Below are 15,167 nucleotides of genomic sequence, written 5' to 3'. Positions count from 1 at the left end.
TTTAACCATCGCCAGGCCCAGAATGCATGGAGCCAGCTTAACACAGGACCATTTCAAGTAAGAAACATTCTTAAGCCATTTATTTCTTCTTCTTTCCCATGCTCCAACCACTTAAGGTTTAGCAATAGATAGCAAGTGGGAGAGGAGGTGACAGATAAAAAGAGAAAAAAAACCCACACCCTCTCCCAGTGCAATTTTTGGCCCAACCCAAAAATGGGCCCCAGATGGGGGAGAAGGGATGATGGATATTAAATTAACTTTCAAGCTATGATTATGGTCTGAGATTAGACATTCTAATTTCTGAATGAAGACTATGTTTGGAATCTAAAGTGCCAAAAAGAATTCTTTTTTTTTTTTTTAATCTAAGAGTAGTCCTATTAGGGATGGAGCCTGCCTGAGACCTATTTTTTTTTCCAAAGGCAAGGGAACTCCCACCACCCTTTCCCAATTCATTTTAAAAGAACAACAAGTAAAACAAATTATGTTTTGATTGATTTCCTAAGTTGTGCTTGTTCAAAGTACTGTTACAGAGAGAAACCCCAAATATGTGGGTGAGAGATAATGGTAGGAGGGAAAGGATCTTCTTTCTTGGATATAGCCTGGACCTTAGAGATGGCCAAGCAATATGTCCAGGAAGATGGACCTGACCAGGCTTGCAAAGGATCTCATACAGTAGCATGATACAAGAGCAACACAGGTATCATGTGCTTCAGAGTGGCATGAGAGAGCGAAGAATTTCATCCCACCACAGAGAGTTTCTTCTGGTTCAGCAGGAGTGACAGCATGCCCTGATATGCCCAGGACGTACCTGGAAAAGCTTGAAGAATGAGAGCAGAAGATCCTCAAAGGAAGATCAAGGTATGCCTCAGCAGTTGCCCACAAGTACTGACAAGGGATAGGAAGAAATCTGTGGCTAATGAAGAAATGGCAGCCAAAGAACAGGTATGTCATCCTCAAAAGCTTGGTATCTCACAACCTTACCTAGAACTTAGATGCAACCTCAGATTGCTTCCACATGGTTAAATGGAAGATCAAACCGTAATTTAGATTTAGCTATAGAAGAATAAAGAAAGTTACATGTCTTGCATACTTAGTGTGTAGACAGAGACATACCTGCCACATAAGGGTAAGTTTGTCCAAGACTTCTAAGGATCCTCTTGAAGTATGTCTTTACACTGCAGACTGATTAAAAAGCCTAGAAGAGAATTAGAGCTAAGTCATTTAGAGGCAGATTCACTTTGTAAAGAGGTCAACTCTCAAATTTTAGCTGTTGGGGAAATACCAGTGGATTGTAATAAACTGAGCATTTACTACTATAGAACCCATGAATTGCACCTAGACATCAGCAGAAAGAAAGAAAATACAAAAGAAAGATAATAGAGATCAGGTTCTTTGGTTTGTTTTTTTAATCAATGCACCAAATTCCAGAAGAACGCATAGAAAAGTGAAGGCGGGCGCCTGGGTGGCTCAGTCGTTAAGCGTCTGCCTTCGGCTCAGGTCATGATCCCAGGGTCATGATCCCAGGTCATGATCCCAGGGTCCTGGGATCGAGTCCCACATCGGGTGGGAATGTGGGACTCGGTGGGAAGACTGCTCTCCCTCTCCCACTCCCGCTGCTTGTGTTCCTGCTCTCGCTATCTCTGTCCCTGTCAAATAAATAAATAAAATCTAAAAAAAAAAAAAAAAAAAAAAAAACAGAAAGGAAAGTGAAGGCATAACAGGGAATTTAAGGTTCCCATCCCAGGAATGTGGAATTTTTTAAAGTATCAAATATGTTTTTACTGAAAGAAGAAAAATAAATCCAAATAAGGCATTAGATTGTGACAGGCGTGCTCCTTAGAGAAAGTATTCAAGGAAATCCTCTAATAAGGTGACATTTAAGCAGAGAACAGGATGAAGTAAGTAAACCAGAGGGAGAAGCTTTCCCAGCAGAGGGAATAGCAAGTACAAAGGCCCTGTGGTGAGAGCTTGCTAAGCAGGTCCAGGGACAGCAAAAAGGCCACTATGGCTGCAGCATGATATGCAAGGGAGAGAGAAGTAGGACATGAGTGAGGTTGGAAAGGGCCAGGAAAAGGCTTTGGATTTTAATCTAGGAGCCGGTAGAGGGCTGCCTTCTTTAATTAAACAATTTAGTTTGAGATAATTGTAGACTCACAGGCAGTTGTAAGAAACAGATTCCTGCACCTTTTGCTTCATTCCCCCCAGTGGTAACATCTTGCAAAACTTTAGTACAACACCAAAATCAAGATATTGACATTGATAGAGTCAAGACAGACATTTCCATTACCGTAAGAATCCCTCAGATTGTCTTTTTATAGCAATAACCATTTCCCTCCCATCCCACCTCCTCCATACACAGTGGAAATCACTAATTGACTTATAATTAGTATAATTTTGTCATTTCAAAAATATTATATAAGTGAAATCATATAGTCGACATAATTCTCTGGAGATTCATCCAGGTTGGAGTATCGATAGTTCTCTAATTTTTATTGCTGAGTAGTGTGTTCTACGGTACAGATCATTTAACCATTCACTCATTGAAGGACACTGTGCTGCTTCCAGTTTGAAGTTATTATGAACAAAGCTGTTGGAAGCATATGCATACAGGTTTTTATATGAACAAAAGTTTTCCTTTCTCTGGGATAAATGCCCAGGAGAGCAATTGCTGGTTTGTACTGGAGTATGTATGTTAAATTTTCTTTAAAAACCTGCCAAACTGTTTTGCAGAATGGTTGTGCCATTTTACATCCCCATCAGCAATACATGAGTGAGCCAGTTTCTGTGCATCCTTGCCAGCATTTGGTGTTGTCATTAGTTTTTATTTTAGCCATTCTGCTTTTCTCTAATGATTAGTGATGATTAGTGATGCTGAACATCTCTCATGTACTTATTTGCTATCTGTATATATCTTCTCCCATAAAATGTTTCTTCATGTCTTTGGACATTTTCTAATTGATTTTTTTACCTGTAGATTGAAAGATTATATTCCTAGTACTAGTTGTTTGTCAGATACATGGTTTGCAAATATGTTTTCCCAGTGTGTAGCTTGCCTTTTCATTCTCATTCATGGGTCTTACACAGAGGAAAAGTTCTTAAGTTTGACAAGATCCAACTTATCAACCTTTCCTTTTATGGATTGTGCTTGTGGTAGAAAGTCCAAAAATGCATTGCCTAACCCTAGATCCTAAAGACTTCCATTTTTTCCCTAAAAATTTTATAATTTTAGATTTTACACTTAATTTCATGATATATACTGAGTTACTTTTTATATAAGCTGTCAGACTTAGGCCAACGTTTTTTGTTTGTTTGTTTTGGGTTTTTTGCCTATGAATGTCCAATTGGCCTAACACCATTTGTTGAAAAGGCTGTATTTCCATTGAATTGATTTTGTACCTTTGTCAAAAATCCATTAAATATGTTTGTGTTAGTCAGTTTCTGGATTCCCCATCCTGTTCCATTAATATATGTGCCTATCTCTCTACCAAATTCACAGAGTCTTGATTACTATGGCTATATAATAAATCTAGAAATTAGGTGTGTTAATCCCTGTCACTTTATTTTTCTAATTCAAATTCATTATAGCTATTCTGATTCCTTTGCCTTTTCATATAAATTTTAGGATAATTTTGTTTACATGTACAAAAAAAATCTTGCTGAAAATTTGATAGGAATTATGTTAAATCTGTATGACAGTTTGGGGGAACTGACATCTTTGTATTGGTGAGTCTTCCAGTCCATGAACATGGTATCTATTTTTAGATATTCCTGGATTTTAACATAAAAGTCATGTACATGTTTTGTTCGATTTATACCTAAGTATTTAATTTCTTTAGTAACTGTAAATGGCATTGTATTTTTAATTTTGGTGTCCAGGTGTTCACTGCTATTGTAAAAGAATATAATTGATTTCTGTATGTTTATCTTGTATCCCACTACTTGGATGAACTCACTTATTAGATTGACAAGTGTGTTTTTTAAGTTCCTTGGGATTTTCTACATAAACAAAAATGTCACCTGAAAATAGGGACAGTTTTATTTCTTCCTTTCTGATCTCTATGCTTTTAATTTCCTTTTTTTTTTTTTCCTTTTGCACTGGCTAGAAATTCTAGCACTATATTAAATAAGAGTGGTGAGTACACACATTCTTGACCTACTTCCTGATCTAAGGGGAAAGAATTCAGTCTTTCATCATTAAAGGTAATGTTAGTTGTAGACTGTTATGCATTTTTTAATATATGTTTATATATCAATTTGAGGAAGTTCCTGGTTCCTATTTATCTGAGAGTTTTTATCATGAATGGGTGTTAAATTTTGTCAAAAGCTTTTTCTATAGGGTGCCTGGGTGGCTCAGTTGGTTAAGCGACTGCCTTCGGCTCAGGTCATGATCCTGGAGTCCCGGGATCGAGTCCCGCATCGGGCTCCCTGCTCAGCAGGGAGTCTGCTTCTCCCTCTGACCCTCCTCCTTCTCATGCTCTCTGTCTCTCATTCTCTCTCTCTCAAATAAATAAAATCTTTAAAAAAAAAAAAAAAGCTTTTTCTATATGAATTGATAGAATCATGTGACATTTCTTCTTTAGCCTGTTACATGGTGAATCACGCTAATAGTTTTTCAAGTACCGAACCAGCCTTGCATCCCTAGAATAAACCCCATTGATCATGGGATATATGTCATTTTATATGAATTCTATTTGCTAATGTTTTGTTAAGGATTTTTGTGTTTGTGTTCATGAGGGATATTTGTGTCTGGTTTTCTTTTCTTTCTTTCTTTCTTTCTTTTTTTTTTTTTTTGTGTGTGTGTGTGTGTGTGTACTGTCTTTGTTGGGTTTTGGTATCTGGATAACACTACCATAAAATAAATGGTTTTCTGGAAGAGATTGTGTAGAATTGGTGTTACTTCTCTAAGTGTCTGTTAGAACTTGCTAGTGAACCCATCTGGGACCAGATTTTCCTCTTTGGAAGCTTAAAAATTTTTTGTTCAATGTCCCTATTAATTATAGGGATATTCAAATAATCTATTTAATATTAGGTAAATTGTGGTAGTTTGTGCTTTCTAAGAAACTGGTTCATTTCATCTAAGTTGGCAAATGTATGTGTATAGAGCTGTTTGTTATATCCCCAGATTATCCTTTCAATGTCTGCAGGGTCTGCAGTGATCACTCTTTTTCATTCCTGATATTGGTAATTTGTGTCTTTTCTCTTTATTCTTTGTTAGTCTTGCAGAGGCTTGTCAATTTCATCAATTTTCAAATGGCCATATTTTTTTCATTGATTGTTTTTCTGCTTTCAATTTTATTGGCATTTGTTCTTAACATTATTATTTCCTTTCTTCTGCTTTCTTTGGGTATATTCAGCTCTCCTTTTTATAGGTTCTTGAAATGGGAGGTTAGATTACTGATTTTTCCTTTTTTCTAATGTATATATTTAGTGCTATGAGTCCTCTTAGCACTTCTTTATCTGTGACCCACAAATTTTGATGTTGTATTTTTATTTTCATTCAGTTCAATGTATTTTTTATATCTTTTGAGACTGCCTTTGTGACCCATTGATTATTATTTATAATTCAGTATGTTGCTGAATTTCTAAGTGCTCAGAGATTTTCATGTTATCTTTCTATTATTCACTTCTAATTTGATTCCATGCTGGTCAAATAATACATTCCATAAGACTTTAATTCTTTTTAAATGTGTTGAGATTTGTTTTCTGATCCAGGATATAGTCTCTCTTGGTATATGTTCCATAGTCGCATGACAAGACTATGGGTGCTGCTGCTGATGGGTGGAATTCTGTGAATATCAATTAGAGCCTATTGGTTACTGATGTTGAGTTTTCTATATCCTTGTTGATTTTCTGTATAGTTTTCTATCAATTGATAATGCAGGGTGTTGAAATCTTCAACTATATTTGTGAATTTGTCTATTTCTCTTTTCAAACCTGTCAATTTTTGCTTCATGTATTTTGCAGTTCAGTAATTTAGTGCATACACATTTAGGATTGCCATGTCTTTTTGATGGAACAACTCTTTAATCATTATAATAATAGCCCCCTCTATCACTGGTAATTTTTTCTTTTGCTCTCAAGTCTACTGTATCTGATATTAATATAGCAACTCCTGCCTTTTTAATTTATGTCTTCATTATACATCTTTATCTATCCTTTTACTTTCAACCTGTCTATATCATTGTATTTGAAGAGAATTTCTTATAAACAGCATATAGTTAGGTCCTATTTTTAATATACTCTGACAATCTTTTAATTGTTCTATTTAGTCCATTTATATTTAATGTAATTATTGATATGTTAGGACTGAAGTCTGCAATTTCATTTTTTTGTTTTTGACTTTCCTCTATTTTTCATTTCTCGTTCCTTTTTTCTGCCTTCAACAATTTTTATAATTCACTTTTGATTTATATGCAGTATTTTTTAGTGTCTCTTTGTATAGCTTTTTTAGTGGTTGCCTTAGGTATGACATTATATATACAGAACTCATCATAGTCTGATGGTGTCATCATTTTACCACTTTGAGTTAAGTACATCATAAATTGTGCCCTCCTGAATATTTCTGCAAAAAAAAAAAGACTGATAAATCAAAAATCTGAACATCAAAATACATGTGGCTATAGGAGATAGTGTTTTGTTTTCTCCCCAAGCTCTCTTGTTTTCCTCCACCTAAAACTATACATGCATTCATATCTCCACTAAAAAGATAACTGAGAAATGGATTGGGATTAGTTGGGGGGGTGGGGGAGAAACTACTCTAATTTGAAACACTAAGATTTCAGGCATTTGATATATACTCTTGGATAGACAACTTTAAAGGTAATTTCTGAAAATTTCTGAAAAATTTTTGAAGTCTGGATTAAAATTTTCCCCTTATTGTATTATCAAGGATGTGGGCATCAACAATTCATTGTCTGTTAAAATTGTGAGTTGCTTAACAACGACCTAGACTGCTGTTCTATTTGATAGAAAATAGATTTCAAAGAGATGAAGATAACTTGCTCAAGGTCACAAGTGAGTCAGTGATAGTGCTGAAGCTAGAACTGAGGTTTAATGATATGGAACTACAAAATGAAGATACTAGATAAAAATGCTAAATTTTTATCTAAAGTATATCAAAAGTCTGCTTGGGAATGCAGTTGTGCTTCATTTCCTTAAGAAAGGCAAAATAAGAACATGGCAGGTAGAATATTATCACTCATCTACATTGAAATTTAACCAGGACACAGGAGTTTAAACTTATCCACATGCCAAAAATAGCAATTGGTAACAGATAAATGGACCAACCACTGATATTATTGCAGACACTGGCCCACACAAGAGGTTCCAAACATGAAATTGTAAGAGTTAGCATGTCTTTTTCCATTGTGTATCAGTAAGTTGTCCCCCATCTATTCAGGCTCCCCCAAAGTGGCAAATTTGAAGGACACTGCATAGTTTCCACATTATGCAGTTTTTACTCACTTTAGATGTAAAAACACTTGAGTGCTTGCAAAGGGACTGTCCTCAATCCCAAAATATTTTTTTATACTCCCTGATTCATTTTATGAAGGATCAAACCTCTAGCTTCTAGCTCTAAGTTTCAGACTTCCCCTTTTAGTCATGAAATCTTCTATGATCCAAACTGTAGAAAAAATTCTCGCTCTACATCTCCCATTTATATTCACAGTCAGATACTATAATTAAATAATAGAGTTTCATTTACTTGGGCTCAAATCCATTAATTTTTTTTTTCTTATTTTTACTCATCTCTTTTCTCTGAAATGTATCCCAGTATTATTATTATCCTTGAGCACACAAATACACAGACTGTGAATCTATAATGAGATCTTCCTATTTTTTTAGAATAGATTTTGCTTTGATTAAATGTCTACATTGCCTCTACTTAGATGCTTTCTAAATTTGAACAAATACCTGATCCTATTGAAAAAATAAAGTCAACCTTTAACAAATGACCTCCTAGCCAAATACGTGTATTATATTTGCTCCAGGGAAAAACTGGTTCACAAGCTTACTTGGTTTCCTTGACATGATGCCAGCAGAGAGTGAATGTGCTAATGCTCCACATCAAAGTGAAAATTCAAATGCCCTTCCATTCCAGCCCAGTGGATTGGCCAAATGATGGAGAACTGTTCAGCATCATGTACAGAGAGAGCCACCTACCTCCCTCTCAACCAGTGGTGCCACATATGATGAGAAGCAGGACAGGAAGGAGTAAAGGTGCTAAACACTCCAACAGGGAAGTATCTACATTGGAAAGAAAAACTAAGCTATCCAGCTGTCACTGTATCCAACTCTTTAACCAGACAGAACTAACCACAGTCCTAGACTTTTTTCACAAGAGAAGAGGAAGCTTGTAAAATTTGTATTCACACGTCCAATGTTGTGCTCTCACCGCATGCCTATGAAACTCCCTTGTCAACAGAGCTTTTACCCTTGCCTTTCTCTCTTTTTCAGGATTTCTACTCCAAATCCCCAGTACACTTAGAGCAGTGATCTCCAAGGCATTTCTATAGCTGATGCAAATTATATTTCTTTGTTTGCCTCCTGGAGATGGGGTGGGAAAGAGAAAGAAGTGTAAAAGCCCCAAAGTGGCAGCGAAAACCAAAACAGCTGATGAAAGCTCATAACATTTTTCACTAGTTTACTGTGTAAATGCCCCTGCTAATTTAGAAAAGCCTTTGTGGTTTTTAACATTAAAAAGTAAAATAGATGTACTCCTATGCTGATGTGCATGGACTGAAGATGAAGTTATACTTTACCAGTGAAAAATCAGTAATTGAACAGATCAAATACCTCGATATAGACCATGAACTGTTAATAGGAGGACAATCTATAAATGCATTTTTCATTGTTAATAGGCAACATTTCTACATAAGAAGACTTGTTTCCCTCTCCAGCCATAGTACCATCATGGATCAAATGTAACAATAAAATAACTGACCTAGTTTGGATAAGACAGCACATGCTATTTTAATGCTTTTTACAACACAAAGCCATTATTCCTGACTAGAAGCAAAAATCCTCATAATACACCAAGTTCTATATTCAATGAACAAAAAACAATCTTAAATTAACCCCTCAGCTGATATAGTAAAGACTGAATGGATAAAGATGGTAAGAACTACATACCAATCTGTGGATTAGGCTGGTACACTCTGTTCATCCTATAAATCTTAGCCCAAGCTGAAAGTGCAGAGTAAAACGGTCTTCAGGCCACCTCTATGAGTAAGATGAATTTCCTGGTCCTCATATTAATGTCACAGACAGTTCACCCCATCTCTGAGCACTAAGTCAAATTAAATAAATATATTGTTGAGCAATACCTGTAACGTACTTTGTTAGATGATGTGGAGAAAACAAAGTCATTAAAACTTACTAATAAAAAAGCTGTGATCTAACTACTTCAAAGTTGGAAAAGTCATTAGCAGAGAAAGAAGTAAAACAAGGAATACATTCCAGAATGTCAGGAAAGGGTTTATTACAGCAAAACATACATTTGTATGTTAATATATAAAAAAATTAAATAGCACCTGAAGTATAATAATGTCAAAAATTTTAGAAAACTCATTTTAGACATCCGAAATTCTTGGGTCAGAAGAAGAACAGGAAGACCTGGAGTTGCAGTGAGTCAGTAGGTGGTCTCTCCTAAGTACTGAAAGGGCAGGAAGAACCTGAAGAACAAGGCCTGCTGGCAGGCCCAAGCAAGAGCAGGGCAGTCCTAGATTTTGGAAGGAGCCAAAGATAACAGGACCCATACACTTTCATCTAAGGAGCTCTAAGAATCAGGGCTTCCACATCCACAACTCAGTCAATCCTGGTTTATTCTCCCCAAGTGTCTTTCCACTGACAGATCTTGGACTAGCCCTTGTAACATACTCATGAATCGCCACCTTATATCCAGTCACCTCCATGGGCAATGGAGGGAGATTTCAGTGGCCAACCCACTTGGACAATATCTAAAATATCTTTGTCATGTGTACTATCTTTGGAGTCCACAAAGAGTCATGAAAATATTTGAGTACGATCTGAATAAGGAAACATGGTGACTGAAACACAGCCTTAGGAAAGCAAATCCAGTCACTCAACTAGTATGCAATAATTTCAGATAATGGTTCAGTTCCTGATTTGGTAAAAAAAAAAAAAAAATGAGATTATACAAGGAAGTAAGGGCACTGAGTAAAGAGGATGGCTACTGAAGATACATAAAGTAAGGTCTGTACAATAGATGCTATTTTTATTTTGAACACTGATACTCAAACACAGTTTAATAAAAATACTACAATATAGCAAAGTGTTTATCATAAACTCTGGAGTTTATGCTGGATAGAGTCTTCCTATCTGGGTGATCTTAGGTAAGTTACTTAATCTCTAAGCCCAGGTTTTATCTGTAAATTAGAAATAATACTTACCAGAAAAATTGTCTACTCAGCATCTCACTGAAAAACCATGCTGCCCCTATTCTCAGACTTCATGGTTCAAGTGAGTTTGACCCACACCTCCTCTAGCTGCACTTTAGGCATGACTGTTCAGGCCTGAGTAATCACTGACCAGTTCTGGGAAGCCATGGGGGAATCCCCATCACCACAACAATTGCTAGAACTACCCCCATAACCATGATTGAGGTTACTGGATCTTTCAAACCTAAAAGAGTCAACTAAGAGAAAAGTAAAGGTAAGAGATGGGAAAACAGAGTGAAAGATGGATGCCTGGACATATACCATGAGCTTAAAGGTTATTTTCTATCAGGGAACCACTATATTCCCTTTCTTATTTCAACTCTTTTGAGATAGTTTTTGTCTAATCTACTACAAGGAGTTTTTGTATCTGTATGTGAGGAAAAACTGAGATAACATCCATAAAGTATTTGTTACTCTTGGGCATATAGCAAACACTTAGTAAATGTGAGTTATTTTTATGTACAGAATTTGAGATTATTTAAACTTCCCTTTCCAAGATGACTACATGAAAAACAATTTTCATGGGACTCATTAAGATACCAAGGGTTTCTATTTTCAAGAAAGTCATAATCAATAATAGAAGATGTTATTAATAGCTCAAAAACATAGAAGACAAGTCTCAAAAGGCAGCAGATAATTTGGCCAACAAATGAATTAAAGACAAAATAATACTTAAGTCTTCAGAGGGAAGAGAGAGAAAAGACCATTGGGCTAGGCTGATTACCAAAAGGCTTCATAGACATTTCAGCTGGGTTTTGAGGAACAGGAAAGACCTGGGAAGCTGGAGAGAAGAGCAGACAACATTCCAGGCATGCACCTCAAAAAATATGAGTGGTGGTACTAAAGCCCAGGACACTCTTGGACCTATAAGAGAGGTTTTTCAAGGAGAAGTCATAGAAAAACAACTAGAATAAAAAGCTCATGCAGATGACAGCTCTGAAAGGCAAGTTTAACTGTATTTCACAGAAGTTGGTTTTCACTGAGGTCATCTAGAGGTACAATGGGATGACATTAGGTTGCTCATGTAATTCTTAGTGAAATTTTAAAAAGTAATAAAAGTCAGAGGGATGTTTTGAAAGACTTTTATAATCAAATCACACATCTTTGGGGCACCTAGGTGGCTCAGTCAGTTGATTCCAGCTCAGGTGATGATCTCAGGGTAGTGAGATCAAGCCCCGCATCAGGCTCCACACTGGGCATGGAACCTGCTTAAGATTCTCTTTCTCCCTCTCCCTCTGCCCTTTCCTGCTCATTCTCTTTCTGTTTCTCAGAATACACACACACACATATCTTTGGATACATTATATCATACTGCTTTTTCCTCCCCTTTTTCTTATTCCAGCTGTAATTGTTCATTATTTTACTCACATTCTACAGCCAAATTATCATAAATACACAAATACACCCTAAGGCATAATGTAATAGATAGTGAAGTTTTCTCCTCAATATCCCTTCCTCAGCATGTAAGAGCTGTGCAGTTTGAGGGATTGAGCCCAACATCTGTGGTATTAAATTTAAAGCAACCATGGTAATCCCATCTTCCTTGCCAGTGAATGGTTGGTGCCAGGAACCTATCCCTTTCAGTAGGCTGCCTTTTCATTTTGTTGATGGTTTCCTTTTCTGTGCAAAAGCTTTTTATTTTGGTGAGGTATCAATAGTTTATTTTTGCTTTTGTTTCCCTTGCCTTAGGAGACATATCTAGAAAAATGTTGCTAAGGCTGATGTCAAAGAAATTACTGCCTATATTCTCTTCTATAAGTTTTATAGTTCCAGGTCTCACATTTAGGTCTGTAATCCATTTTTAGTTTATTTTTGTGTATGGTTTAAGAAAGTGGTCCTGTTAAATTCTTTTGCATGTAGCTGTCCAGTTTTCCCACATGACTTATTGAAGAGATTGTCTTTTCCCCATCGCATATTCTTGCCTCCTTTGTTGTAGATTAACTGGCCATATAAGCGTGGGTTTATTTCATTTATTTTAGATAGAGAGAGAGCTTGAGGGGGAGAGGCAGAGAGAAACCCAAGCAGACTGCACTGAGCATGGAGCCTGACATGGGGCTTGATCCCATGACCCTAAGACCGGACCTGAGCCGAAACCAAGAGTCAGATGCTCAACCAACTGCACCACCCAGGCACCCCACCTTGGTTTATTTCTGAGCTCTCTCTTCTGTTCCATTGATCTATGTGTCTATTTTTGTGCTAGTAGCATACTGCTATGATTATTACAGCTTTGTAGTATATCTTGAAATTTGAGATTGTGATATCTCCAGCTTTGCTCTTCTTTCTCAAGTTTGCTTTGACTATTAAAGGTCTTTTGTGATTCCATACACATTTTAGGATTATTTGTTCTAGTTCTGTGAAAAATTCTGTTGGTATTTTGATAGAGATTGCATTGAATCTGTAGATTGCTTTGGGTAATATGGAATTTTAACAATATTAATCCTTCCAATCCATGAGCATGGAACATCCTAATGCAAATCAAAACCACAGTGAGATATCACCTTACACCTGTCAGAATGGCTAGAATCAAAAAGAGAAGAAATAACAAGAGTTGGCAAGGATGTGGAGAAAAAGGAACCCTTGTGCACTGTTGGTAGGAATGTAAATTGGTGCAGGCACTATGGAAAACTTAAAAACTAAAAATAGAAATACCATGCAACCTGGTAATTCCATTACTGGGTATTTACCCAAAGAAAATGAAAACACTAATTCCAAAAGGTATATGTACCCTTATGCTTACTGTAGCATTAATTGCAATAGGCAATATATGGAAGTAACCTAAGTGTCCAGGGATAGATAAATGGATAAAGGGATGTGGAGTGTGTTTGTGTGTGTGTGTGTGTGTGTTTGTGATACAATATTACTTAACCATAAAAGATGGGATCTTGCCATTTGTGACAGCATGGATGGACCTAGAGGGTATTATGCTAAATGAAATAAGTCAAACCCAGAAAGACAAATGCCATATGATTTCAGTTATATGTGGAATCTAAAAAACAAAACAAATAAATAAATGAACAAACAATGAAAGCAGAATCAGACCTATAAATACAGAAAACTGGTGGTGGCCAGAGGGAAGGGGGTCAGGGGGGTAGGGAAAGTGGGTGTAGGGGAGTGGAAGGTACAGGCTTCCAGTGATGGAATGAATAAGTCACAGGAATAAAAGGGGGGGCGCCTGGGTGGCTCAGTTGGTTAAGCAACTGCCTTCAGCTCAGGTCATGATCCTGGAGTCCCGGGATCGAGTCCCATATCGGGCTCCCTGCTCGGCAGGGAGTCTGCTTCTCCCTCTGACCCTCACTCCTCTCATGCTCTCTCTCTATCTCATTCTCTCGCAAATAAATAAATAAAATCTTTAAAAAATAAAAATAAAAAAAAATAAAAGGGACAGCACGGGGAATATAGTGGATGTTATAATAGTGCGGTCGGGTAACAGGTGGTAACTACACTTGTGGTGAGCATAGTATAAAGTATAAACTAATTGAATCACTAGGCTGAACACCTGAAACTAATGTAACATTGTGTGTCAACTATACACAAAAAAACAAAAAGAATAAAGCTGACATACAGAGGATGACAGAGCTAAGGGAACTGCAGAGATAAGATGCTGAAAGCACTGGCCAAAGTCAACCCAACAATCTGCCCTATCTCTAATGTCTGGCTTTGTGAAATATTATTTTTCTTTATTATTAAATCTGGTTAGTTTTTTTTTCAAACACTACTCCAATTTCTTTTAAAAATACTCTAATGAGCCAGTACATTTGTGTATCATTTGTGAATGACTGTGATCCAATAACACATCTAATCTCATGGCCCTCTGGTTATTCCTAGAGTCTCCAGAAGACCAAAAAGTGGGAATCAGGACAGATAAACAGGTGGGATGGAGGATCTATATGTATCAGAAAGCACTTGTCCAGGGGTGCCTGGGTGGCTCAGTCATTAAGCGTCTGGCTTCGGCTCAGGTCATGATCTCAGGGTCCTGGGGTCGAGTCCCACATCGGGCTCCCTGCTCGGCGGGAAGCCTGCTTCTCCCTCTCTCACTCCCCCTGCTTGTGTTCCCTCTTTGGCTGTGCCTCTCTCTGTCAAATAAATAAATAAAATCTTAAAAAAAAAAAAAGAAAAAGAAAGCACTTGTCCAAGTGATTCATTTCAGATGAGCAGAATACCATCTTCTGAAAAGATGGGAGTAGTGAGTTGTCAGAGTCACCCAGATTGATCCAGACATTCTTGTCAAACAAGGGCACCCCAAAATTATACATAACCAAGGCTCTAAAACCACAAAAACTTTAGATTCTGCCACTCTACCCTTCCTTTTTCCTCCTACACAGCTGCTAAGTAGGGGCATTTTATTCCCTGGTGATATTAATGAAAAGAGATCCTTATAGATGAGGCTGCCTTAAAAGGATTTTCTGAACAAGTGGATGTTATAGAGACTATGTAACTTTCTATGTGCGTTTGTTTGTTTGTTTTTGCCAGACAATGCTTTGTAGTGCAGTCTCTAGGAGGGCTATTAACCATTTAAACCAACTATGATATGGGCTATATGCAAAAAATGATGAAATTTTGTTAGTGTTTACTCTTTTTCAAAGAATAATTTTTGAATGTTTAACTATAGAAATATATAAATAATATAATGCATATGAAAACTGAGGAAATTACATTTACTGCAGCAAATACACATTGGTAAATGGTGATCAAGATGAAGCAAACATG

The 15,167-nt window shown here is 36.8% G+C and overlaps 1 protein-coding gene across 12 annotated transcripts in view; it reads right to left on the bottom strand.

Annotated features, from left to right (window-relative positions):
* SOX5 (SRY-box transcription factor 5) overlaps positions 1–15,167 on the bottom strand; it is a 1,012,222-nt gene that overhangs the window by 858,327 nt on the left and 138,728 nt on the right. For 8 of the 12 annotated variants that reach the window (XM_045873750.3, XM_054507151.2, XM_054507147.2 and 5 more), the window contains one exon: positions 1,114–1,195. The exons of the other annotated variants lie outside the window; for them this stretch is intronic. The gene's annotated coding sequence lies outside the window, so the exon portion shown is untranslated. The remainder of the gene's footprint in view (positions 1–1,113; positions 1,196–15,167) is intronic. 12 annotated transcript variants of the gene reach the window in all.

The sequence above is a fragment of the Mirounga angustirostris genome, unplaced genomic scaffold (assembly GCF_029215605.1).
Source record: "Mirounga angustirostris isolate CCGP_5_RB_7025 unplaced genomic scaffold, mMirAng1.0.hap1 SCAF_5, whole genome shotgun sequence".
In the NCBI taxonomy this organism is placed as follows: domain Eukaryota; kingdom Metazoa; phylum Chordata; class Mammalia; order Carnivora; family Phocidae; genus Mirounga; species Mirounga angustirostris.
The sequence above is the reverse complement of the archived record's forward strand: the minus strand, read 5'-3'. Positions and strand labels throughout refer to the sequence as shown.